A 26,412-nucleotide genomic window follows, 5' to 3' on the forward strand; every position below is an offset into this window, starting at 1 on the left:
CCTGCAGTGGGCGTAACCAGGCTGATGATGATGATGATGAAAGAATTGTCTAGGCAATTGGAGACAAAGCCCGCCTTCTAACCCTGTTGAAATGCACGTGCTCGGAATATTTTTCTACTGTGGACATGGAAGAGTCAGCACTTGGAGGATAACAGCATGCATAAAAGCAAGGTAAGCGCTACGCCGAGAGACGCAAACAAAAATTTTGGGCGCAGTGCGAACGGATATAATGAGAGCAGTGTTGGTCAGAGGCCGTACGCCCAGCGTACTTATACTTCCCTAGAACTTCAAACGACCTCAACAAAGTGTTCATCTAACTGAATACCTTTCTCTTCCCCTGGCGCAGGGTAGCAAACCGGAGGCTTTAATTCTGGTTAACCTCCCTGCCTTTCTCTCATTTGCGTCTCCCTCTCTCATCTAAGTGAAAGTTCACTCGAGCGAGTCATGAATACAGGCGATTGCAAAAAGTGAGAGATTTTATTAGCGTTCACTCATATCTGAACAGTTATTTGGGACATCTTCAATAAAAGCTTATTTTTTTTAATGATATACGCTTTGGCGGTCTCAAAGTTGAGGTAGTAAAGTTCCATGCACTAGTGTGATGATGAACACAAGACATCGAAGAATCGTCAAACTGGAAAATCCACGGCAACGACGTGGCTCTGCTAGCGCAAGAAAAGTGTAACTAAGAATTCCTTAATGTTTAGAGACAGTGATAACGTCACAGGACGCAGAAATAAGAATGGGACACACACGGCGCTGCGGAAAATCACCAACTCGCCCAATATGCCGTTGTTCGTTAAGCATTACCTTATAGGCGAACTCTAGACGTACACCATGCTCAACTATCCTTTTGCTGAAAAATATGATGTAGGTTGCATCGCCAGTGTTCAACGGCTGCATAAAAACAACCCTTTATTGCAAGTACTTTAAAGTTTTCGCAGTTTGCCTGTTTTCACCCAGCAGTAGCATTTTTCTGCTGTACAAAAGTTAACACATTATTTTATTCTATAATTAGATTATATACGCGTCCAATGACTTAGTAGAATTTAGAGCAAGAATTAAGTTTATTCTCACACTCTCTTTCATTCTAGATTATTTTCTTTATTAGAGTGCCCACAGTTTTGCATAGGCGGGCGTCATTGAACTTAGGCCATCACATGAGACACTAATACATGATGGTTGCTTCTTCGGTGAACAGTCGTTTAGCTATATGTTATTACGTGGAAAAAACGACCATAAAATAACGAACAAAACTTCTCACACTTAACGCCCAAGTAGGAATCTGGTTGAACAATAAGCTAAACTGAGCCATAGTATTTCGTAATAGAAGTACGATGATAGGGTTGTAGTTGCAATAGAAGATTGTTGTTTGAATATGTAATCTGATTTACCTGTACTGTTTTTCTTTAATTTTAAGCTTGCGTATACTTCCCTACGTTAACCGCTTCAATTATTTGCCTGTATTTGTCTCGTTTATGCAATTTCTTTTCTGACTGCTGTTATAGCCATATAATAGGGCTGTAAATAAAGAAAAAAAAACGACTAAATAAGTAATAACGAACTGCCTGAAGTATTCGCATATAAAATGAACGTCAGGGGTCACAGCGAAGTCTGGCTACACAGTACCGCACGGCGGAGGCGCCGAGATCTTCGCGTCCGGGCTACGGCTGTGTTAGATGACTTTCTTGCAGTGTCATATCGCTTTGCGCTGTTTCGCGAACCCGGTATAGTTGACGCCGAGCACATCATTTTAGTCGGGATACGAGATGTACTGCGGGTAATGAGTCTGAAGTGGTCGCACCATGCGTGCGAACCTCCGGTGTGACAGCGGACCCGCACGAGATCGTCATGCAAATCAAAGATGTGTTGCGGCTCCCCAGACACGTACACAAGCCCCCCCCCCCTCCCTCTCCGCCCACGCCACTTCTCCCCGCACACATTCCTAAAGCGCCGCCAAACCAATCTTGAGACTTGACAGTTATTCGGCGGTGAACATTTTGTTGCCTTTTTCACTCCTTTTGGATGGCGGTCATTATCGGCATCCTCTGGGGTTTGAAGGCCAGTTTTCTCGTCGATTCGGTGCCCGAGCTATGAACTCGAGAAGCATTCAGTTGTCACCATCTATTCAACGGCCACGCGCATCACTGTTGCTTCTTTAGTTCAACCTTCTTTGTTTAGACTGATTCAGGGACCAGGAAAAGGATTCGGTTTGTAGTCAGCTGGTCTGTATGCTCGTGGAACGAGCTGCGGCCGGAGAAAACGCCAGTTGCGTTTGACTTTTTCTTTTATTCGTTATTTCCTCGAGTGACGGCTCGCCGCGATGCTGGCAGATCCTCGGAACTATAAAAACGTGATATGGCGTAGATAAGGTGGACAATAAAACAATACGAAACAGCATCCATCATCAAACCCTGCAATAACCGTTAAACACATAAGCAATATGATTGTCACCTGTTACATCGTCTGGTTCTTCCCTAATTGTACAACACTTTTCGTGCAAAATTAGCAACCGGAAGCAAAAGTCCAAGGAGTTTAGAAATCTTTTTTTTTTATCTACAAAAAGAGAGAGCAGAGGTAACAGCCAAACAGGAATGAAAAGCGAAAATTAACAAATTTGATCATTGTTTGTGAAAATATTTATGGATCAACATCTTTTTATTTAATAAGGAAGTAGATAAAACGTTGCCGGAAGTGGAGAATAATTCCGTGTGTTTTGAATGACGCTTCTACAGCTGTCAGTCGAACAACCTGACGTAGCCACTTGTCTGCTGTGCTTATGTGGGTGTGTTTCCATCTTTCCGCAGTGGGCGCAGTACGTCTGTAGCCGCAGCGCCCTGCGCTCTACGAGGTTGTAAGGGATTGGCGACCACGTATCGTTACGAAACTTCGCAAATAACAATACGAGTCGGTTTTGGCACTTCGTAGAGCAGTAAACGAATGATGCAAAAGAATTGTGATTGTTCCGCAAATATACATTTCTCTATAATTCTTTCGAATCTAATTCAAAAAACGCTACTAGAAATCTTTATTTTACACTTTCGTTTGTTCACTTGTTCTTGGCAGTGTTCTTTCTGTGCGAGTCTAATTGATGTGGTTCCTTGTTTGCCAAGTAAAGGAAAGGTGTATCTCACAGGCGTACCTGTCAGACACACCTTATTTCATTTCTCTTTTGCAGGTTTACGCGTCTTTATGGCGAATGGTGGGTATAATTCATAGTTGTGCAAGTGAAGGCACCACCCCCCTCATTTGCATAGAAAAGTCAGCTTGGGTTGAGCCCCCCCCCCCCCCCCCCCCATCCGCCTCCCGAAAAGAAACCCTGGGTACGTGCCTGCGGTTCCCATTGGTCGCGGAGGCGAAGTATTCGTCTACTGCTATAGATTGCCGGAAACAAATCCAAGGAAATTTGTGGGGTTTCGATTTGATATAGTCCGGCATTTCGAGCCTGCGAGGCAGCGGCCACCGATGTCGGAAGTGTCTCGCCGGTGACGCCACGATAAATAAAAAAAAATATAAAAAAGCACAATAACCACATAAACGCAAGTGCACAAACATTTTCGAATCTACAGAAACTAGCAACGAGAGCTCAATTCACTAAATACAGAAGATCACTCAGTACACACACAAAAAATAATTATGGGGTTTTACGTGCCAAAACCACTTTCTGATTATGAGGCACGCCGTGGTGGAGGACTCCGGAAATTTCGACCACCTGGGGTTCTTTGACGTGCACCTAAATCTAAGCACACGGGTGTTTTCGCATTTCGCCCCCATCGGAATGCGGCCGCCGTGGCCGGGAGCGCAGTACACAAGCGTGAAGGAGTCCAAGCAAGTCTCTTCATATACACAAGGGGCCAACGGCACCACGTGCTCAGCTTGTTCAAAAAACAACCACTAAGTAGAAGACAAATTGTGCGCGTAGTGGGATGCAATTTTTTTTAATTTGGATTTTATATCAACTGTGCATTAGCGCGTTCTGAACTTTCTTTATCTACATTTTATTGTAATACTTTCTCTTGTTTCTTTTGTTTTAGCCCGCTCTTTTTTTTTATTGATATGACCGAGGTTGTTGGAGAAGTATGGGAGAGGCCTTTGCCCTGCAGTGGGCGTAACCAGGCTGATGATGATGATGATGATGATGAAGGAGATGTTGGCGCACAATTTAAGGCGCCGGCTTCTCCTCATCTCTTCAGTGGTTCCGTCATACAATGTACAGGGTTCAAGATTACATATCAAATAATCTTTTCACACAAGCATTAGGACTTATCACGCAACGTTTCCACAGGAAGACTATGACGCAAGGAACACATGGTACATACAATGTACAAGGTAAATGTCTCCACACTTATGTAGATGATTTACATTTGTTATATGCTGTTTGCCAAAACGAGAAGGCGTAGTTTGTGGGTACGATCCATGATGCTAACCTCTCCTGCACACACAGATAACAACAAAAAGAAAGACAGCACGTGTGTGCGTGTGAGAGTGGCATGGGGGGGGGTGTTAGGGGGTGTATCTTCGTTTTGTTACATTCCACAACCTGAGTTCTATTGACCCTGTAAGTGATAACGTGCCTCCCTGTTTTAGCCAGTCAGAAACCACGGTGCCTGCGTCAAGCACAATGGCTGAATTAGTGTCCACAATGACTAGCAAGCTCAGAGGGAAGAGCTTCCGGTCGAAAAAGAAACAGGTGCGAAAGCAGTACGCCATATATGGAATGGTCGACAAAGCGTATGGGTACGGAGAGTGAACTGCTCGCCCAGCTCTTCGTGACGATACTTTCGGCTTCGGCGAGCACTAACGACAGTTTTTTTGCGTCGACAACGAGCAAGGCGAGAGGGTTCCCGGGGCGGGAACGGACCAAAACGACGCGCCAGAGGTCGCACCCATCGATCCATGGAGCTACATGCAAAGGAAAGAAAGTGCGGGAGTCACCAAAAAAAAAAAAAGCAGGAAGAGAGAGAGACCTCGCCCCCGGGGGTGGCAAGCAAGTGAACGAGGGGAAACGCACCGGTTCCGACCCGCGTGCGCGCGAATGATGAAGGCGTGTTCACCGGAGCGACATTTGCTTTTGACGCGATCTGGAAGCAGCCGGAGGAAGTAAAGAGCCGAGAAAAGCCGCCGAAAGGGAATCGATAAGATCATCGAAAATGCTTGGTTATATAGCAACAGTGGGTCGCAGAGGGATGTTTGGCCATGTATCGAGCCTGCGCGCGAAAAAAAAAAAAGAAAGAAAAAATGCGGCGCCAGTGCGGAAAACGGTGATTTGGGGCTTTTGGGGAATATGTCCGCAAACGATAATAACCTTTAAGGATATTGCGTAGAATATAGTATTAAAAATCTAATTTAGCTTTGCTAGAACAGCCGACATTAGAAATATTAAATAAAGAAACGTCGTTTTGGCCAATCCTTTAGTGCTGCGCGTTTAGCCAAAATCCTAACAATGTGGTTTTATCCTGTTTAACTGGCAATAAATCAGATCACACGCACTTCGAGAGGCCTCTAAGCCGGTAGAGGTAATGAAGTTAGCTGAAACTAGGCTTTAGCCGAGTAAGCTTGTCCTAGAGATTTATTCACAAATATTATTCCTGCAATCAAACTTAAACATTAAACACCGTTAAGTTGAAAGGTGACAGTATGCGCTGAACAGTTTTCAGCCAAATATAAGTTTCGTGATTTCTGGGCGCTGCCTTTAGCCAAGGCCAGCAAAGATACCGCTGTTTTGTTACTCAGAAAAAAAAGAAGAAGAAAGAAAACAGGAAAGTTGTATGATAATACACCAGCTGTAGCTAGAGTGTGCGTCCTTGCTATTACTTTTGGCGGTTGTGCAGCAGCTGGTTAGAGATAGAAGTAGGCACATCCTCCTGCCGTCCAAGAGTAACCGATTACAAAGGGAAGCGCAGTTTAGTGGCCAAAAGCGTGCACTCTCTCTTTATTTCGTCTTCCGTTATCTACGACCTGCTTCAGCATACAAATTTTCCTGCGCGCGCACATTCACAGTTTGGTGCGCACACTAAGCTATGAGAGCTAGAGAAGCCTCACACTTGCTTAGGTGCATTGTATAGATCCGTCATTGTAGCTCGATTAACGTGCTAACAATGGCTGCCGCACTATCTTTACCACAGGACTTAATATATACTGTAGCTCGATACACGCATTTAGTATGCACTTTGCTCAGACTGGAACTACTATGCGAGCAATTAGTACATGCTCGTCGAAAATTAAACAGGCTATACTCCGTGCTCCCTTTTTTCACGCACATGAGCACGAAAGTTTTCGTGAGCCATCTTCATCCTTAAAACGGTTCACCATTGGCATTCATGTTATGATTTAAGCTGTTAGTGAGATAAGCTGTAGCTAAGACTTTAAAAGAGGCAGTTCGAGATAAAATGCCTACACGAAAACTCCGCTGTTAACGTTTAAGCCACAAATGCACTTATTTGCCTTGAAGCTGGGATGGATGGTTTGATGTGTATTTGTGAACAGATATGGTGCATTCGAGAAAAACGAAATCAGAGGACAACTAAGCATTAACGTCTAACTAAGCGCCGCTGAATGGTCCTTCGAGTTAGGAACTCCTCACGCGCAGGCCACCTCGTTGAGACGCTTGGCCAACGCCTCCTAGGTAGCACAAGGCCGGTGAACTTCGATCCATGACGTCATGCTACCTTGCCTGACTGCGATGGAATTTAATGGTGACGCTACCGAGTAAGCCGCAGTGATTTTGGCGTCACCGCTTTCGTCACGCCGGGCTTTGCGATGCAAAATTCGGTCTAATTAGCATGATGTCATGAAGCAGAGTGCACAACGCTGCCATCAGGGAGGCGCTGGTTTGGCGGAGCGGGCAAGAAAGAGCCTCGGCGTCTGAGTGTGGCGTCTTAGGTTCGAAACTCACTGCCATCAACGTTTTCTTCGAAATTATTTTGTGTATTTATACATTACTTTGTTTATAGCGATTACCGAGGCGAACTTAGGACGCACGCGAGAGCTCGCGCGGACAAGAAGCGCGCGGATAACACAGGCTTGCGAAAGGGAAGGTGGCGTGACGACACGGCGATTCTCTCTCCTCACACGTAATAGCTGGTGCGACCGCGGGTGTTCACTTTCACACGCATTGCTCCGTCGAGACGTGACGTGGCGTCGCAGTCAATGAGAATTTAGGTGCCGTTTCACTGCCACAGACGCCGCCCTTTTCGCTCAATGGGTCCATTTGACGCTTATGCATAAAAAATACATGGAAAAGGAAAAGAATATATTTTTGTTCATGATCGATTTTGCATTCAGCCCATATTGAATCACAGCCACCGTAACCATGTCTGGGGTACGTGCGATTGACGTACAGTTCAAAAACAAGTAGGGCAGCTGCGATTCCTGTGTAGGAGTAAGCGCTTGAACATATTTCACTCCATTTTCTGCGGGTTTTCGAAATCGCCGATGCAGTACGTTCGTTCCGCTTACACACTATCGAAACTCTTTGTTCAGGAGTTCTAAAAATTTCTTAAAAGGGTGTTAAACATGCGAAAATAATTTACTTTCGCGAGAAGAAGTTCGAAGCACTCCATTGTTTTAGACAAAACGCTTATTTTATAAAAAAAAAAATCACTACCTCGCGTAGTTTAATACCCACCGAACATGATGCTTCCTGGCGCTTTCCTTCAGCTGTTTGAATAGACCTGAATATATCACACGAATATGTGTGCCCAATACAAAACATCGCATTCGCGTAACGCCTGAACTCGCGCTAGTCGCTAAATCTACGTCTACATTGTTGTTGCATGTACAAAAAAGAGAACAGAATTTCACAGTTTGCATTCAAAAGGTCGTTTCTATGGCATGTTTCAAGCTTTTAGGAATTTAATTCTCTTTTAAAGAAAGTGAAAATATTGGCCTTGTAGCCATTTCTGCACCCGCCCAGAATCCAGGACATGGTCTCTTCTCCCTACAGTTTAGTACCGCCGTCATGGCAGAGAAGAAATGGTTTAAACGAAGGCAGGAGAAACGCAAAAGCTAATATATTGCGGTAAGTCCCGCAATCGGCTTGAAACGTAACATCCACAGAACACTCTTTCTTATCGATGGCAAAACGCATTAGTATAATGCAACGGGAATTCGATCACCGCGAAAGTGCTTTATGGTCATTAGCTGAAGCAACCGAGTATTGCTTTTACGATTGCAGATGTTTCACAGCATAAGTTTTCTTTCGTTGAGTTAATGAGTAAAAAAAAAAATTCACAGCGTTGCTGAACGCTCGTGGTGGCTGAAATAAAAACAAAACTAGCATGAGGTTTTAAAGCTTTGCTCAAGCTCTTTCAAACAGTGCGTGTCGCTCAAAACCCGAATGACGAAACAGCTCACGCGCCAGCTTACTGCGACAGGCATAAGCATCAGACAGTTTTCTCCAGTGAAGCAATAGGATGAAGCCGAGGCAGCTTTCCCAAGCAATTAACGCAGGGCAGTTCGAGGAACATTACTCCGCCGGCGCTTAGGCCAAATAGAGCGCAGTGCCGCACTCATCTTTGCCAACCGCTTGGCAAAAGTCCGCGGTAGACAGACTCCTTCCCGGACACAGTAACCATGAATCAGGCGGCGCCAATTACGCGTACAAAAGCGCGTGTAGAAAGCTGCCGCGATGTGCCGGCTCTTTTAGCAGACCGGCGCGGCGGCGGAAGGTTGTTTCATTAGGCAAAAGCGGGCCTCTCATCTCCGGCGATGGTATAGCTGCTAGCGGAGAGGGCGCAACTCGTGTGCCTTCGGGGAACGAAGACAGAAGAAGGGAAATAGCTATCTCCATGTGCATTGTCGGATAGGCCATTTGCTCGGATTGGGCATCGCTCCGGGGAATTGGAGCTCAGGACACTCTGGTATCGCCGGAAAAAGTCAGAGCAGGGATGTTTATGTAGGATCCCCTCATAGCTTCCTTACTTCTCGCCGTACGCCATGATATCATCCTGTCGTGGCTTCCGATTACTGCGTCCATATCGAACCACCCGCAGAGCCTCGAGCTCATCGAAAGGTTCTGTGAGCAAACACAGAACCTTTTTTTTTTTGACACCGAGAGCATAAATAGCATACATTTGTGGCGCCTTGCTGTCGATAGGACATTGTCTTTGCGTAATTTATGTAGCTGTTTTCTTCACTTCTCTTTCGTCATGTCTGAAGAATGCGGACAGCAATGAAACAAAGAAATAGCAGCAAAAAAATTAAATTGTGGGGTTTTACGTGCCAAAACCACTTTCTGATTATGAGGCACGCCGTAGTGGAGGACTCCGGAAATGTCGACCACCTGGGGTTCTTTAACGTGAACCTAAATCTAAGTACACGGGTGTTTTCGCATTTCGTCCCCATCCAAATGCGGCCGCCATGGCCGGGATTCGATCCCGCGACCTTGTGCTCAGCAGCCCAACACCACAAGCAACCACTAAGCCACTGAGCAACCACAGCGGGTGTAAATAGCAGCAAGGCTAGTTATTTTGGTAGTCGTCTTCAGCTCGCAGCTAAAACAACGAGTGACTCTGTGATGTATTACGTGTTTAAAAGGACATGTTTGGGCAGCAAGGCTACTGAAACACTTCGAAAACGAATAAAGTTAGCTGGCTTTCTCAATCAGAGAAAGCAAAATGTGGTCGGGAAGTACATTTACAACATTCGCTTATCAGCGTTACTTTCATCAGTAGCACGAATCACTCAGCAAGTGTGGAAGAAATGAAAGTTATCCTCCTCGTGTAAAAAAAAAATGTACAAACTATTAAGCCCAGTTCTAATATTCTTTTAATGCTCCGCTTAGTGCGCAGAGTGTACAGCCGCCCTGAACAACGAACTGCAGGACGTTTGCTAACTCTTCTCGGTGATAACATCTTCCAGAAAGAATTTGATCAGTATACAGAGAAATCGTATTGCAGAGTCGCACCTGTGTGATGTAGACACGTGCGACTCCCAGATAAATGTGCCGCGTTCTCTTCCCGTGGCGGCGCGAGCCTTTTGGTTCCTTTAATTGCCTAATGCAGATCTTGCGACACGGTTGTCTGAAACTTCTACGCTGCAGCAGGTGCGCGAAGAATGGGTATCTTTACGGGCGCTAACAAATGTTCTTCCAAATGACAAATTATGAAGTTAAGTTCGGAAAAGGAACATTAGACTTACCTGGCTCCCACAGCAGCAACAGACACAGGGATGCCACGATGAAAATGGGACAGTCTCTGTAGTAAACACTCATGTTGTCCTTGTGATAGCAACGGTGAGCGAGGCAGTAATCCAGCTGTCACAGCGGCCCGACCACAAACACAGAAAATTCTAAAAGGACAATGATGCCGCAGAGTATCGCTGAGCTGCCAAGAGGTTTGAATTGGAAACACTCGTCTATTTCAATATGATTTACGGGAAAGGGTTTCACAGAACGAGCGCGCTGAAAACAATCCTAGGATTCCTAAAAACACAGCTAGCGGAAGCTTTGCAGCGAACTTGACGGTATACGGATGGACGCACCAATCGAAACATCGTTCAGCAAAGTCGCTGGCAGTTGAAAGTTAGGTACGTGCAATCATGCACCAGGAAAAGCTTGGAATGTTTACATCCAAGCGTTGGCGGTTGTCTAGCTTGATTTCTGTAGCTTCACGAGACAGGCGCAAGCTGATAACACAGATATTGCTAGTTAACGCCCCTGAGCACTTTTCTATCACAGTCAAGCTCTCTTTTCTGTTCAATGTAAGAACCGATTAGAACAAACTAGCGTTCGCTTCAAGACACTCGTCAGATTGGAACACACTAAGCTACTTCGTAGAATGGAAGCAACCAGATGGAGCACGATGTTCGAAGATGCGCGAACCACTTAAAGTTTGTTCAAGTCAGAGCCCAGCCGGAGGCAGTATGTTTCGGCACACGCAGATCCGATCGCAGGGCCACGTGCTTCGCGGTATCGCTCAGTGCCAGCATACGTCACGTCGGTTCGTCACTTGGGAACGCACGAACAACGCTAAGCACACGCTTCCGACGCGTGAAGCAGACCAGAGCGCGGGGAACGTCGCCAGCGACCAAGTAGCCGCGACGAAGTGGCGCGCGCGCTCGCGGCCTCCGGACGAGCAGGTGCGCGTGCGGCGGAGACACCGCCACCGAACACAGGCGCTACTCCGGCAAGCCGACTCCTTGCTCGGCTGCAGCCGCTAGTCGGGGCTGCCTACGCTTCGCCTCGACGCTGGCGCCCCGACGTGGTCGGAAGCCTGATACAGAGAGCACACGTGCATGAGTGTCCATGTGTGCTTCTGCTAGAGCGCCGCGGCTCGTCCTTTCGGCGTCACTAGAAACCCTTTTCTCCTCTCTCCTCCTCCCTTCGATTCCCTCCCTCCCTCCCGAATGCCTGTTTTCCCTTTACCCTGCGCCGTTCGCGGATAGAGGAAGGCGGCGAGCTGGTAAAGGCGTCCGGTCTTTTCTCGTTAACGTTTTTCCTCAATTTCTTTTTTTTTTCTGCGCCTTGTCCACAGAGCTAACTCACACTCGTCCCACAACCGGATAACGTAGTTGACGTTCAGTGATGCTTGTCTCTTTCTCACTGTTTCTTCATCTGCTGAAACAAATCGCAGAGCAGTTTCAGAAACACACTGCGTCCTGTGTTACCTTTCTGCAGTTTCAGAGAGCTTTCGCATTACCAACAAAAACAGGATTTAGCCTGCGCTTGAAGCACTACCATGCTTTCACCTGCAAACCTTATTCTCACGAAAGCACACGGAGCACACGACAGCAAAGTGTATTGAATATAACGATGGGCAACCGCACTAAATCGTTGCTTGTTCACTTTATTCAACGCAAAGTGCAGATAGAAGGAAAACATTTTTTTTCTCACAGTAACTCTATTTATAATTCAGCGGTCTACCGCTGAATCAGAGAAAAAGTAGCATTCTCATAGGATTACCTTGTAGCATGAGAACCGCTTCAGCTTTCAGAAATAGTGCCACGCAGAAGTGAAACGAAGAAGTAAGGTGTTCCATAACCATTCTTCCATGTTTGCAGCATAGAGTAGAACATGCTGCTTGGTACTTTTCCACTGAACAAGAAATTCTGCACTTTCTCAGCAATGCTATTGTTCTGCTTTCAGATGTGCTCCTCCATTGTTTATAGACCTGTATTATATAACTCTCTTAAGAACTAATGATGAATTAACATTCTTGTTAAAATTGACGAATAATTATGAATGGCATGCAATCTACCTTTTCTTGTTTATGTAAATTTTTCAATAAGACAAAGTTGGATTTTTTTCGAAAACGAGACAGGACTTTATTAGTAATATGACGTGCACTAAAGGCCAAGAATTACCGCTGTGCGCACGCGACAAGGAAAGACAAGGCGGCAGGACCCTCCAATTTTAGCGCACTGCAAATATTAAGTGGTGTCACAGAAATGTTTCCGTGAAAAAAGCTTGTTAACGAGAAGTTCTACAGGCGAGCTCATCCTCGAGAAACAAGAGCATATACTCAGACTGACAGACAAGGTTCTAACACACTGTTGCCGAAACGTCTTGTGTTTAAGAAGTTTCCTTTGGTTGGTGCACATCTTTCATTGTCAAGGCTATTCTTTAAGAAAACTGCGTATAGTATCAAAGGAATGACGCAGTCTCTGCCTAAATTTTTCATCAGCCCGTCTCTGTTATTCGCGAGTGTTCATCATGTGTCAGCAGGCCGTTTAGGTTGTCAAAAGCTGGAGCAATCGGAGCCATTCCTTCTCCGTGCTCGAAGCGAACCTGATCCCTGAACCGAGCAGCTTATTCGGCTCGTGTTTCAACAAGTGTCCTGCATGCGCAACCATTGTTCTGTTCAAATCGGAAAAATTTGCAATTTGAAAGTTAAAATTTGGATGGTAGCGGAAGGTTGAAAGCGCGGAGTTATATTACGGTTGTATCCCGAAACAAGTCACCTATAGTGCCGCACGCGCACTGACTTGGACGTTGCGTTGAATATCCGGGAATAAGCGAAGCTTCGTCGTGATTTCGTTTCTGAACTAAGGTTTGTGTCAGAGCTAAATCGTAAGGCAGCATCAGCGTTCTACACGCTGAGAGCGATGAGAGAGGGTGCGATATGCTCTCAGGTAAGCAAGGGTAAGGCCTGCTGAAAACACCCGGGGCGGCGTGGACGAACATTTAATAACGAAAAAATAACTAATTTAAGAACGTGTTCTTAAATGTTCCATAGACAACGCCTAGGCCGCACAAGAGCGTGTTCTTAAATTCGCTATTATTTTCGTTATTAAATGTTGGTGCAAGACGCCCCAGAAGTGCATAGCGCGCGGCCGAAGGCTTAAATTATCTAAGCGATGAGTGTACTCACATATGTTATGCCAGCGGGGGCCATTTGTTGCAAGGATTTTTTCTTTCTTTTTTTTTAATTCTGTTCACTTAGCACTCCTCCCGCCAAGTGCTCGATCCCGGTTACAGTGGGGATGCGTCGTCGCACAGGGCAATTCTGGAAGGCAAGAAGAATGAAATCTAAAAATTATCGTGTCAAATTATGATAAAAAAAATCCTTGTAAGCTACCAAACCCGTGTTCAGTCGGAGCGGGCACAGAAACGGTACATTTTATTCAAGTGGCTCGGCGATGGAATCGCCTGCACTCCATGGAGCTGTGGGTAGATTCTTATTTTCTGTTAGCATTGAACAGTTTTTGACTCGTACCGCTGTATTTCCACTGCAGTTGCATGCATGACAGGCAAGTAATGTCAACTCGTTTTTCTACGTCACAAAGTTCGTAGAAAACAAATATATAGTAGTAGAAAGGGTCAGTTTCTTTTTATTTCTTATCTCCAGGTACGTCAGAAATTACTATAATCATGTTTACATATTACGTTTTGATGTATTTCCCCGGCTGTCCTTGCACTTGCGTGCGTTGCTGCGTCTCTCTTTATGTTATCCTCGTTTTTATTTATTTCTGGCACGTCACCTGCCCAACACGTCGCGATTGTAATTACGTGCATTTAATGTCTTCTTTGGCATTTTATGCTGTGTGTCATCTTTATATGCTATCAAAATTACATGGGCATTTTAATTATAACATTTAACGGAATTGTATGCTTGAGTACTACTATTTGTTTAAGGCAAAGAAAATAGTTGGTGCTTTTAAAGAATTAAGAACAGAGGTCAGAAAGAAAAATTAAGGAGGGAAAAATCAACATTTGTCTTAGGTTTAATGGCCTGGGTAATAGAAGAAGCTCACTAAACGTTTAATAATGCAAAGCTCCCCGTAAGATAAAAAAAGTGGCAATCCTTTATAGTCGGCCTGTTTGCCACTTTTTTATCTTCCCCGCGGTCATTTTATTTCTAACCGTCTAGCAAGGTCGTAAATAAACTGCGTACATAACGATTAGCATACGGCTCGCGTGTTTCCGTAGCAACGCGTCTTTTGTTTGTCACAGCGGCGGCTGTGACCTAGGGAGCAGCGGCAACAGAACTATTGGGGGCGATGCTCTCCGCAGAAGATCGCAGCGTCTCTCTGCCTCGTCAGAAGGCGTTTTGCAGTACGCTTGCATCTATGCACCGGACGTGTACCAGGAGTGAAGCGGAACACAAGATTCTATTGCACCTAGATCTGAAGTGGAGGAGCAATCCCAAACGCACATCTTTAAGAAACACGTATCATATAAGTTAAATGTTCTCATTCACGCCACCTTACCTGCTCAACATTCCTGACACAATGACGGGCAGAGTAGCCAAAGTCGGCAATAGCGGGGACACAGCTTCATGTGAGCAAGGGACGAAGGAGGAGAAGTAATGGGGAAAGAGAGGAAGATTATCGGAGACAGCCACAGGGGGGTATGTGAAATGCCCTCAGCACGCTGTTAAAGGTGCATGGGACTAAAAGTATAGAAATGTGGCAACTAAATACATACAATACAATACAATACAACACAATACAATACAGTTTTATTCGCCCGTTTTTTTATACACATGAATCTGCTGGTCAGCCTAAGCACATAGCGCTTGTCGGCTGACCTGGCATCTGGGGGATACATGACATTACAAACCTTACATACCTAACTTAAGCTACAGCTACTGGCGTTCCTGCTGCCTAATCTGACAGTCGTTCTCGCTCCCTGTTCTTAGTAGGCTCGCCGTGATAAAATGTGGTGGGTGCCATTTGGCATCTCTCTCTTGCTGCCCAATTTGTTCACCCCATTTGCGGACCCTATAGGTATCCAACGCATGGTTTCTATAGCCAAGCAAGTGAGAAAACTCTGCAAAAGAATTGCACACTAGTAGGCTTTGTAGTTCTGTTTGAGCTCAGGTTTGCGTTTGATGGACGATACCTATTACGGCTGAGTGAGTTCTCACAAACGTGACTCCTACCGCTCAGACCGACAAACGCGCTGCCGAACTGTGCCTCCCTGAACGCCGAGCGAGCAACTAAACTTCTGCACCGATTACATTATGCATGGAGCGAGAACTACGCCATCTGTGAACATGACGAAAGCATGATCAAGTAACGGTTTCTTTCCATTATATAAGCATGCCAAAGTAAAATGCATAGGTAGGTAGCACAGTTGCAAAGATATAACCGATAATATTAAAACATGTTTTCCTTACATACAACTTTATGAAGCGACACCCTATGCTTACCGAACTGAAGCATGTTTCACGTCAAATATTTACGAAATGCGACTCCAATGCAGGGGCCGAATTCGCAAAGGTCTTCTTTCGTAAGTGCTCCTAGCCATTGGCTGGTCGCATCCAGTAATAATATGTCCGACAGCACGACTGGTTCGTTTCTTCTGTTACGAACAATTTTAGCTTAAGAAGGTTTTCGTGAATCAGGGCCCAGTTTTCAAAAAGGAAACAACTTCCGCTGGACGCCTACAATCATCAGCGAAGACGATTATTCAGGCAGTTAACATTTAGAGTGACTCATCACACTTTAAAATGTTTCCGCAACCGATATGGATGACAGCAAGTCGCTATCGCAGCTTTTCTTTTGTGAATTGTTTTTGGCATTGGCCAGTCACATTTGGTAATAATATGACCAACAGCGCAATTGCATGACGTTCAATTTTATGAGCAGTTTTTACGGAAAAACTTTTTTTCTTGTGGGGGCCAAGATTCGAGGGAATTTACTCCGCAGCGCCCTTTATTCCTAGAATAACGAACACTGCAGTGTGCGTTCCGCTAAAACTCACACAAACAGCTTTAATAACCAAAGTACTTGACCAGCGTAATTTCCTGATAGGAGCAGTATCATTCATGTCCTCTTGAGCCTTTTTACACGCAGGGCGGTAAAAACCACATGAAAGCGGGAAAAGAAAATGACTTGGCTAGTCGAAGAGCGATTGCTGCGGTACTCTTTTCAGTATATATAGATGAACACTTAAGTCGGGAGATGAACTGTCTCGAGAAGTGCAGAGGCTGGCAAGGACAGATAGCACGAGAAGATAAAGCGAGAAAATGGTAGTATAGGCAGTAAACAGAGTCCCCGCAATAGAAGATCCCACGTCACTCTCTTGCTGCTGTAGCACGCCACTGCTCTGTCCGGGGGCGGCTAAGGCCAGAACTCGAGAGGCGGAAGAAGAGGCAATCAAGCCCGACTCTCTTCTCTTTCACGCTGTTCTGCACCGCCGGGTTTCTCGCTTCGAGTGGTGTGGCCCGGCTTCGTGCAGGGTCATTGCGGGTATCTCTGTGCAGTGCGCGGCCTTGCCAATCACCGGTCAGGCAATTTTCGCTGATGTGCCACGTTAGAAGTTTGACCCCGTATTCACAAAAGCGTTCTCACGGTAAAACTTTCTCGTAAGAGCAGGTGCCAACCAATCGCGAACGTGTCATTACCGCAGGTAGCCGGCACATTGTAAACATTTTGCTAAACACAGGAACGCAGCACCGTATGATGTCGCGCTACAATGCTTCCCTCGTGTTTCTCACAAATTTGCTATGTACGAATTCTCAGGTAAGAATGGCGCACGAACATTATTGTATGGGTAAGCATTGCAAAGGAAGTGACAATGTACATCGCAATATAAACGCGCTGCGAAACTGCACAACGGAGTGTTAAGAGCGAAACTGACGCTTCATGAATATGGAGTTATAAAGCTATTGCACTTTAAGGCACTTATGTCGTGTGCAAATATTTAGACTAGCCTGCACATTATTGTGTGTGAATGATTCGACAAAAGCGAAGACTGAAGTAATGTACAACTGCGTAATGAAATAAAATGGGTTCCCAAAACAAGAAGCAAATATTTGGTAACGGTCTGGTAGGACTATAGTTGGCGACAACCTAAACATGACAAGGAAGCTCCCCCTCCCCCCCCCCCCCATAAAAAAAAAAACTCAGTGGACCTATCCTCTATCTCTGATAAATATACGGGCCAACATGAGTACACTCTGAATATACACATGGTATATGCAGCGTTCGCTGATTTTCCTAGGGCCAAGCGGTGCCGCGTGTTTGAAGCACGCAACACACGTATATTTCCCGTACGGATAAAGCTCAGCCCTTTGTTTGCCCCCCCCCCCCCCCCAAAATATTACCTTAGAAAAAAGCATGTAATGCAATCCTCTTGAAAAACCGAAACGAATTAAGTTTTTCATCACGACAGCAAGAGACAGCTGGTAAATACTGCAAAGCATAGAACAGTCACATCGAAATGAAGAAACAGCCGCTTTGGGCAAGTCAGTGTATCCGCAAACGAACGAAGCTAAACGCTGCTATTGAAACCAAGATGATTGGGTTGAGCGATACAGCCTATCATCTCGACAGAGAGAGCTGGCTAGTAATTAGTACAAAGCAAAAGACAAACACATTGAAGTGGTGGAGAATTTCTGAGGTGAGATGAGGGCTTTGTACACGTGTACATAAAAATTATACGCTGCTGAATAACGTAGAAGATTATTTTTAACTACCGTAGTTCTTTCACGGAAAATGAGAAAAATCTGCCAACCGTCATTCGAAATGAAACGACTTTTTTCGGACTCTTGTGGTAGAAGATAAGATTGTGTTTGTAGCTGTAACAATGCTTAAAATTATAACATTTCGTTTTGTTTGCCTTTGAGCACAACTTCTTACTTCGACATGCCAGCTGGTACGCCTCATTCTCTGTATTTCTTATTGTTTGGCTCCATCTCCGTGCACATCAGATTCTCTGGAAAACAAACTGATGAGGTGTCACGAATGTCCCCTTTGCCTGTCACCTCAGTTTCAGAGGGCTGCCCGCAAGGGATTTTTCGTGAACTTTCGGAGGCATTTCTAGGAAAATGGTGCCGCTACTAGGTGCTACGTGGGAGTAGTCTGAAGAGTAGAAACGAAAAACCAGTTCGATCACGCAGAGAATATCTCGTAGGAGGTCCCGACCGTGACATGAAACTCGAAAATGCGTACAACTGCAGAATATTTACACAAAGGAAACACGATTACCCCTGCGGTTGTTTTAGGTATTGACATCTTTTCTTTTTCATGTCTCTACATATCCTGCAAGTGAACATCTTTAACTCTATCTTTGTGCATTTATGGCGTAAGCTGTAGAAAACTGGTAAGTGATGGCCCTTCCAGGATAAGCTATTGCCGTTCGGCACAGATTCGATGTTACAAGAAGAACATGAGCTTTTACATTCATTATGCTGTTGTGATTCTGCGACCACAAAGAAAAAGAACAAGACAGACTTGGTGACCTTTTTTTTTTGGATACTGAAAACTCCAGTGTTTGGAGAAGAAGCCGCTGTCTTACTAAGAAGCTTTACCTGAGAAACTCCTATCTAAATATAGGAATATAGGTAATATAGGAATCCTGTCACACGGCGTCTACTGAGACAAATTGGATCTAGTGTGTTGTATTTAAAAGGAAAAGTTAAAATCTCCTGATAGCAGGGAATATAGTTTTGTATTAAGAGCATCAATTTCAGTTTACTAAATCTGATGAAAACTAAAATTTAAGAAATCTGAATAGTCAAGCCTACGACTCTGCAACTCAGAAGTAATAAAGATCACAATTCTGCAAACTGCGCCCTCTGAAGTTCTAAAACGTAGAACGGGAACATGTTTTACACTTCTCAAAGACTTGGCAGCTTTGAGTAGAACATTTGCGAAACCCTCGTAAACAATTCACCGACTTAATGTATGCCGTGAACTCAAATACCATATTTTGCCGTTTAAGATGCTCTAATAGTTGCGGTTCACAAAACAGCGACATCTGTTTTTGATGTAGAGTTGGGTATCTGAAAACTTATCTCATTTCTTTTAACTCGACAATTTTACACAATATATGTAGAAACTCAGAGGTCCTCAAACAACATTATGCTTCCATCAGTGGGCATAACTCGGCATTCTCTCCTAAATGCCAACAAATTTCATTCAAATCACTTCAGAAGTGGCTTATGAAGGCATTTCTATGTCTCACGTGGACTTTAAGGCAGAAACTGCAGTTGGGCCCTTGCTTCAGGATCCTCTTAAAGGTTCTCCAAGATGAATCTCTGGTTTACTATAAAGATCACAGAACGTTTTTTTACTATTAACCTTGCAAAACCTAAGCGAATATATACTAATCAAGTGGAGAGCAAAAATTGGGAGAGGGCTTAGGACACTGTTCTTTTCTCAGGCGGCAAGCATTTAGTGAAAGAGGCCTTGCCTTGGATTACGCTCGAGAAAATACTTCTACTTTCAGGGTCTGGCTTAAACACGGTATGCACCCACAGACCAGAGGGTGTATTTCGTAACAGAATGTTCACGTTAGCTTGCTTGATTGTATGACGCTACGTGTAAGATACCTTCCTGCAAGACCGCCTGAATTATTTCGCTTTGTAGCTGTGAAGGAAATTCTTCCCCCCCCCCTCCCCCCGAGTTCATAAAACTTCAGTCGGCGCATCACCTGGAAATGCTAGTTTATATTGTTTCTCACTCAAGCGTCGAATTCCAAACAATGTAAAATTTATTAAGTCAGGGTAGCAATTACTGGAGAATTCTACAAAGTGTTGCACAAAAAGGACTTATACTTAGGAAAACAGCACTCTGTTATGTTTTCATCTATTTATGTTTCATCTATTGCTGATATCAGACAAGATGATCGCTATGCTAGCTGCCTGACAAAACTTGACATTCGTAAATATTCTTGTCATTCTTTTTTAGTTATATCGATTGTTCAACATTGCGATTGGCTCGAAGCTCCTTTTGCGAACAGTTCTATTGTAAGAACTCTTATAAATACGAGCCTAGCATATTATTCACACTTTTTTTCTTGTTCTGTGAGCATAGAAAGTTATGTACGCCGAACAGTGTACTCTGCAGATAAAAATTGCTCGGCATTCCTATTTTCTTACAATGTTGTGTCCAGGTTTTATTTGCCTCGTAGTACATTGTCGGTTTAATAAGTTCTGAGCCACTGGAACTACGACGATCAAAATTAAGCTATATCAATTTCTCAAAATTAGGTACTGAGAGGTACGTGAAATCCACTTCTGCGTATGAATTATGGGACCAAGGGTACACAAACTGGCATGATAATTGTCGCCGTCAGGCACCTATTTAACGAAAGTTGACGAATTGTTTTTTAATGGCTGCTGTAAGCGAGCATGCTTCCATTGTAAGCTTACAGGCAATAATAATCCCGCCCAGTTCCATTTCATAGAATTATTCTTGCATGCCCATGTTTCGAGATATCCATCTGCAAAATTTCACCTTATTTGTTAAGTGCCACGCACGCAAGATCGTGATAATCGGTGGAAAGCTCGACTACGATGTGGGGCAGCTGTTGAGTCGCACTCTTGCCGCATGACGTATCACCTAGCCACATAACCTCTGTTTTATATTATATTTAAGCTTAATTCGAAAGAAAACGTGTAAAGCTTAGCTTCGATCACCGTGCCGTATACCAGAGCTACAAAAGCCTAGGTACAAATCTTGAGGCAAAATTTACATAGCTTTCTTCCGCGTAAGAGCTTTCTGTGATTGACCATTAACTGTTGCTAGTGGTATGTTTGCTATCACGATTGCTTGGCACTTCTTACAAACCTTTGTTACTCACAACATAGTTGTGAATACGGAGCCTCCAATCGTATTCACAAAATTTCTCCCACGTAACTGACGACCACAATCATGCTATTTTTCGGATGATTCCTAGCTCCCGTCACTTAATATCGTTAGTTCAATGGGCCGGAATGCCGGCCAAGTGGAAAACGCGCTCATGTTTGCGAATACAGGTGCTGGTATTTCGCAAAGTTCGCTCACTTCGGGGTCATGCAGGCATCTCGTCGCCACCGTCGCTACCACAGAGATGAACTTCTAAATTCGAAGTTCCTGCCATGACCCAAACAGCGACATAAAATCACTGGCTCGAATTTTTGGCTAACGTAATTTGCGACACCGAGAAAGGTCACCGTACCTGTGCCGCAATCGACGTAGGCAGCTCACGTTCCGTTTATAGCAAAACTATGCATTCGGGTTAGTCCAAACCACTCGAAGACTACCGCATGGGTTACACTTTGTTCGGTCGCGCTTACATCTGAACTTCCCTCAGAGTGTTGGTTGAAGAATTTCTGGAGATTACCGTCCAAAATCAACACTCCGGGTATGACAGCGTGTTGCTTGTAGTTTAGTTCAAGGGCTTCGAGCCACTGATCAGCACCCGTTTTCACAATTTGTTCGTAAGACCCTGTCTACTAGCCACTTGATATGTCAGACTGAATATTAGTGAAGGTTACCGGCTAATTATAAACAGTAGTTAAGAACAAAAACATTTGTAAATTTTAACCCCATTCCACCCTATTTCGACCCAACTTTCATGGCCGAGAAACAAACTGAAAGTGTGTGCTCAATAATTTCACGTTTCAATAATATTTCAAGTAATACTGCAGTAACTTCGTGTTGATAAGCTTTCGCACTCTCAAATCAGCTGCGAAAGAGATTACCGCGTCATTCATTACGTCTGTTTAAGTTTCTAGAATCAGCTCCTATGTACAGGGAGAAAGTCGTTATGGCTGCATAGTACGTAAAAAAAATTCCGGTTGATTTTGACAGTGGACGTAGTATTACTCATGCCATGCTGCGTATCACAAATGTCTAAAAAAAAAACCCGTAGATTCTGCCACTGCAGCCTACACTTCGGTGACAGAGAGCTGCCTTTGTAGCTAGATATATAGGACGGATACAGCTGCTGAGGTTGTTTTTCTTTTGTTACAGCGGAGAGGTTCGTATATTATGTCCAGAATTTTTGTCATTGCGACAGTTCATATGTATCAGCTTAATTGAAACCTTCGTGACCTCTGTTTGCAATGAAAGCTAATATTTTTTTGCTCAACGCATGAAGCTGCTAGACGGCGATCTATTGAAAGAAATAAAATTTCAATACTTCATAAGCTTACTTCCAGTACCGTCAGAGCAAATGCCTCGGAAAACATAACACGCGTCTTTTTTAGTTTAAAATATGCTTATACGGCCAATACGTTCTCCTCTAATGTTCGTTTTGTGCTCATTACAGGCACATAATTTTAAAAAAAAATTTTAGTTTACCATTGCTGTGTTTCAAATACCGCAAGCGATAATAAACTTGCAGGAAAATACACACAGGTCACTGCTTTAACGGAGTCTTGTAGAAGAGATAAACATTCTAGCCGTGTAGATGGTCCAAAAGCGCGATGTCTGACATTCGACTGAGTACAGTGTATCGTTCGCTGTTGCGCCCCTAGTGTGACTGGCACGTGTGCCTTTTAGGGGAATTGTTTCAAAGCATACGCAACAATTACGCGTGCAAGTAGAGTGGTGACGCTCACATTTAGTATAGCTGACAATCCAGTAGTCACTACTCTGTAGGACTACATTGAGCTCGATTTCCACATTGGCACTGTACCGAATTTCCTAGCAAAGTAGTACAAACAATGCCATAACTGCAGACATCCCATGTTTTACTACAGGCATAAACGCCTAGACGAAACGCCGGACACTGAAAGTGTATGGCTCAATGTATATATATATATATATATATATATATATATATATATAAAGTAAGCATAAAAACAGGCCTAATGCAACAGAATGTGCAACCCAAAGGGGTGCCTTCGGCGTGCATGCGACGTTATTGCGCAGCCAGCCAGAGGCAGGCTATGCTAAAGAGGGCAACAAGCAGCTCGTACTTTATGTACGTCGCAAGCCCCCCGTCTTCTGTTGTCCGGGTTGGGTGTCGGCCACGCTACGCGATAATTACGTTGCCTTGCTCCGGGAACCGCCCTGCGACAAGCGAGGAGCTCGTTTACGCTCCCAGTTCACGGCTGGACGGGGCATCGCCGGCAGTTTGGCGCTGCGCGGAAACTAAACACCAGCGGCGACCGAAACAGGAATATATGAGAGGGGGTCGCAAAAACAGCGAGAACTCGACGTGGGAGGAGCGAACCCTGTCAGACGTGGTCCCATAAACGTGTTTGATAAATGGCAGTTTACTGCTTGGACCCGGGCGTCGTGGACGTTGTGGCGGCTGCGTCCGCGATGGCTGGTATGCAGAGACGCTCTATAGTTGCAGCCTAAGATTAGTCACGCATGAGTTTCAAATGTAGCGACAGTCGCATCCAGATTCAACCCAGCTATGCAAAAGCTTGCTTGTTTATGTCTCCTTTTGTTGGACGCGGATCGCGACATTAGCATTGCAGTGGTTATTGGGATGAGGACGGAGCAGTTCTTTTCTGGCCTCGCGCTTGAAAGGCGAGAGTCACAGAATATATTTTCCTACAAGTTTCATGCATTCTCGAACGTCGCTTTATGCTCCAACGACCAAGCTCTAACGCTAACATAATCCTAATCCATAAGAAACGGGACGCCAAAGACTCGAAAAATTATAGACCAATCAGCTTACTGTCAGTTGTCTACAAACTATTTACTAAGGTAATCGCAAACAGAATCAAGAACACCTGAGACTTCTGTCAAGCAAAGGACCAGGCAGGATTCCGTAAAGGCTACTCAACAATAGACCATATTCACACTATCAATCAGGTGATAGAGAAATGTGCGGAATATAACCAACCCTTATATATAGCTTTCATTGATTACGAGAAAGCGTTTGATTCTGTCGAAACCTAAGCAGTCATGGAGGCATTACGGAATCAGGGTGTAGACGAGGCATATGTAAACATACTGAAAGGTATCTATAAAGCGGCTCCACAGCCACCATAGTCCTCCATAAAGAAAGCAACAAAATCCCAATAAAGAAAGGCGTCAGGCAGGGAGATACGATCTCTCCAATGCTATTCACACAGCGTGTTTACAGAAGGTATTCAGAGACCTGGATTCGGAAGAATTGGGGTAAAAGTTAATGTAGAATACCTTAGTAACTTGCGATTCGCTGATGATATTGCCTTGCTTATTAACTCAGGGGACCAATTGCAATGCATGCTCACTGACCTGGAGAGGCAAAGCAGAAGAGTGGGTCGAAAAATTAATCTGCAGAAAACTAAAGTAATGTTTAACAGTCTCGGGAGAGAACAGCAATTTACAATAGGTAGCGAGGCACTGGAAGTGGTAAGAGAATACATCTAGTTAGGGCAGGTAGTGACGGCGGATCCGGATCATGAGACGGAAATAATCAGAAGAATAAGAATGGGCTGGGGTGCGCTTGGCAGGCATTCTCAGATCATGAACAGCAGGTTGCCATTATCCCTCAAGAGAAAGTTTATAATAGCTGTGTCTTACCAGTACTCACCTACAGGGCAGAAACCTGGAGGCTTACGAAAAGGGTTCTACTCAAATTGAGGACGATGCATCGAGCTATGGAAAGAAGAATGATAGGTGTAACGTTAAGGGATAAGAAAAGAGCAGATTGGGTGAGGGAGCAAACGCGAGTTAATGACATCTTAGTTGAAATCAAGAAAAAAGAAATGGGGGGGGGGCATCGGCAGGACATGTAATGAGGAGGGAAGATAACCGATGATCATTAAGGGTTACGGACTGCATTCCAAGGGAAGGGAAGCTTAGCAGGGGGCGGCAGAAAGTTAGGTGAGTGGATGAGATTAAGAAGTTTGCAGGGACGACATGGCCACAATTAGTACATGACCGGGGTTGTTGGAGAAGTATGGGCGAGGCCTTTGGCCTGCAGTGGGCGTAACCAGGATGATGATGATGATGATGATGATGATGATGATGATGATGATGATGATGATGATGATGATGATGATGATATAATGCATCATGTTCTCCAGCAGTTTGTTCGCTACGTTCCTACTGCGGTAATCACGAACATGGAGTCTGCAATAAGAACATTTGCAAATTTTGACGACCAAACATGGTTTATGTGTCACCCAACAATCATAAATCATTCGTAGGTTTGAAGCATAAGTGCAGAAACATGTCACGTATCCTCAGGTGAACGTGATACACCAATTATTTTCTTAACTATTGTCAGCATAAGAGCTCATTGCTCCCCCATCTTTCATCCGTATAACCACATTCCACATCAGGCAATATTTGTGCACGTATTTGAAACAGACAGCATTATTTTTGCTTGCAGAAATTTACAGAACATGATAGCTAATAATAATACGTTTTTGAGCCTTCATTGCGATTATCACGACGCTCATTCTGTACAGAAACGAAGTATAGTGCACAAGGAGATATCCCGCTTTCAAAGGGACATTTTTGCGAAAGCCTTAACTCATAGACTCATGGTGATACTCATTCATTATATGGAAAGAAACGTTAAGGGAGAACACTTGCCGCCCAGATATGTCAAGCTACACCAACTGGTGGTGGTGGTCGTGGTGGTGGTGGTGGTGGTGGTGGTGGTGGTGGTGGTGGTGGTGGTGGTGGTGGTGGTGGTGGTGGTGGTGGTGGTGGTGGTGGTGGTGGTGGTGGTGGTGGTGGTGGTAGTAGTGGTAGTAGTAGTAGTAGTAGTAGTAGTAGTAGTAGTAGTAGTAGTAGTAGTAGTACCGTCATCACCACTGCCCCTTCAACAACCACGAAATTATCAACATCTGGGACGCTGCTACGGAGCGACGTCCCGAATGTCGCCGCGATGGGACGTCGCTCCGTGGCAGCTGCGACACGGATGATCCAACATAAATATATTTAACGAAAATAAGTGTCGCAAATTCCAACACAGATGTGCTTTTTAGTAGTTCTATGTCTCCAATACTAGCTCATAATATTTTAAAGGTAAAACGAAAGCGCCACAAAAGCCAACCTGACGGAAATGCAGTTGGAAACGAGTAAGGCAGCCGCATACGGAAAATTATTCATATCGAGCTCATAAAATTGAACTATAGCTCCTTCTGCGACGCTACTTTAGTCTGCAGTGTAAAATCTAAAGATTAAGTTGTCACTATCTCTGACCGGTGACATTAGCTGGTTTCCGCTGAAAACGCCTACCTACTTGACGGCACCGAATAACCTCATAATATATACTCTAATAAAAATATGTTTCTAATAATAAATAAAACCTAATATGTTTGGCGTTCAGAGTGCCTTACTATTTCACAATAACTT

This window comes from Dermacentor variabilis, chromosome 4, assembly GCF_050947875.1.
Source record: "Dermacentor variabilis isolate Ectoservices chromosome 4, ASM5094787v1, whole genome shotgun sequence".
NCBI lineage: Eukaryota > Metazoa > Arthropoda > Arachnida > Ixodida > Ixodidae > Dermacentor > Dermacentor variabilis.